Source organism: Cynara cardunculus (genome assembly GCF_001531365.2).
Source record: "Cynara cardunculus var. scolymus isolate 2C chromosome LG 5, CcrdV1, whole genome shotgun sequence".
NCBI classification, from domain to species: domain Eukaryota; kingdom Viridiplantae; phylum Streptophyta; class Magnoliopsida; order Asterales; family Asteraceae; genus Cynara; species Cynara cardunculus.
Window position 1 is genome coordinate 24042111 of NC_037532.1, and position 2849 is coordinate 24044959.

Genomic DNA, 2849 nt, shown 5'->3' on the forward strand with positions numbered 1-2849 from the left:
TTGGGAAGACAAAAATACTTTGATGGATGGATGGATGGATGGATGGATGGATGGATGATGGATGATGGGAAAACCTTGGGAAACGTGAAGGAAAACTTGCAAGTCAAGTAACGTAACTTGCAAAACAAGTTACGTTACAAAGGCCTAAGGTTACTTGCAAACTTGAAAACGTGATTTATTTAGATTACGTAATTTAGAGACGATAAAACGTAATGTAACTTAAAACTAAAAATGAGATGAAGACTAAATATGAGTAGTTAAAATAAACTTTGAGAATGCGATCGTAACTTACAAAAAAGTCACTTCTTGAAATATTACATACGATAAACAAAAGCTTAGCACCAAAATGATGTTCTTGAAAATAGCTAACACAAGAWTATCACAAAGTTACAAAAAGTACAATGAGATGGTTAAGAAACTAGATGATTTTTGTTGGTGGAGAGAGTAGGTAGCAAGATGATCCCAAKGAGAGAAAAGAGTAGGTAGCAAGTTAAGTGAAAATTGTGTATCCAAAAAGTCTAAGTGAAAATTAAGTGTAAATTACAAAGGCCAACACTTCTTTAAATAGGTAAAGAGAAGCTTCAAGGTGGATGCCAACTAATAAAACAAAAGACCCTTCCAAGCTGGGCTTTGACTAAGCCCAAGGGTGTTGACCAAGCCTTCTCCTTGAATTAGCCCATCTTTCCACGGCCCAAAATATTTCCAGCACACGGATAGGTCCTATAGGACCTTGCCACTCCTGGTCATAGGACTGCTGCAGGACCGGACCCAAAAATGCTCAAAAACCTGCATAAACAGGGAATTAACATTAGATATACAATATAACTACTAATATATGAAGAAGATATAAAAAGACTCAATTAGGACACTAATGGGCAAATAAAACAATGGAAAATGGTTAAGAAAATGATGTAATAAGGTTAATAAATTAACACTTATCATATACCAAGGGCTTTGATATATTAACCAACGGTGCAACCACCTTCAGACGTGTTGCATATGTTGAAGGACTAAAGCATAATCTTCTCAACATCAGTCAACTGTGTGATAAAGATTTCACAGTTAAATTTACGAAGAACTCATGTTATATCTACGACAAAGATGACAACATTTCTCTTACAGGTTCTTGTGTAGAGAACGTGTACGGCATCAACATGGATTCTCCCTTCACTAAGAATAGTTGTTTCCTTTATAAAGCCTCATCAGATATTAACTGGTTATGGCACAAACGACTTTCTCATCTCAACTTCAAGATACTGAACGAGCTGTCTCGAAAAGATCTTGTCACTGGCCTTACTCAGCACTCTTTTGCAAAGGAATCTCTTTGCTCAGCGTGCGAAAAAGGAAAGTAGACAAAGGCTATCTTTAAGTCAAAACTAGTCTTTTTAGTGACTTCTTGTAACATCCAATTTCTAATATACCCAATTATTTGCTTAGTATAATTAATTATTGGGTTAAAGTGAGCTTATGATTTAGTGGGAATTTGGGGTCTAAAGTTTTAGAATTATATTTCTTAAGAATATATTAGAGGATTTGAGAAAAATGTTACGTCAAATAGATACGTAAAACTGATTTTCTTGGGAGGTATTTTCTGGAATATTTTTGTTGGATGTTATAGATTATCTCTTTATGGACGTGTAGGCGAAAACCTCATAGAAAATGGAGGTCCGAGCGAAAAGTTATGAATAATGTAAGTATTGATGGTCTAAATGGGTACCTAGTCGGGCCAAGCCGGCCCAACTCGAGTTTTGGCATTATAAATTGGAGTTTTGGCCCATTTTTCATATCATCTAAGTCTAGAACTGTCACCCACACTCAAGGTGCGATTTACACACACTTAAGGTTAATTCTTCAATCCTTGATGATCCATGTTAGAATCTTGAAGATTAAGTGTTAATCATCAAAGGTATGCTTCTAATTACAAGTTTATTTCAAGTAGAAGTGTTAAATTAGAGGCTAGGTTCTGCATTTGAAAGATTATAAAAGATAATGTTGATTAATGTGTGAATTTGAAGCTAAATTGGGTAGATCGGCAACATGCAGTGAGTTATATGGCTAAATCTTGGTCTAAGTGTGGTAAAAACAGGGGTTGAACAGAGGGCTGTACAAGAAAGTGTAAATAGGATAATCAAGATCTAAAGTGTATAACTTAATATGGGGATATAGTTGGTTTTTGATACTTGAAATGATTACTCCAGGGGCTGTTTTAAGGCTATTTAGAGCCTCTGAAGGTTTAATGGTATTGTTGGTTGGAATTAGATGTTTCCGCGTTCGGTCGTCTATAATAAAGCACTGTGAGTTTATACCGAACTTATACTTATATATAGTATATGTATATGAACTCTTACTGAAAAGTTGCTGATTTTGCATGTGTTATTTTGTAAGGTGAATTTCTCCCTAACTGTGTTTTGGTACCTCTTAGTCCTTTTACGTTGTAGTTGAGTCCGGATCCGAGACTGTTTATTTGGTTTTTTGATAAACCATGATCTACGGGTATTACTTCGTTTGATAAGCCATAGCATGGTGTATGTCCACGTATCCCAAGGAGAGGGAGGTTGGGTGTGGCATACCGATTGTTGTATTCACGTATCCCGATTGGTAAGGAGCCGGGTGTGAATACTTTGCACGGGCCCTGTAGACGAAGAGGGGTGTGGTGCACAAGTATACTCTATTTTGGTAGTGATACCTTTGATGTTGGATACATTTTAGTGCTGTAATTGATCTTAATTATCCTAAAAAGTCTTAATAAGCACTGTATGTTAAGGATGGAAGATTCAAAGTTTTTATGCTGTGATTTAATGGCCAAATTTGGAATTCAAGTCCTTTGGGACCAGAGGCCCTCTGGACGA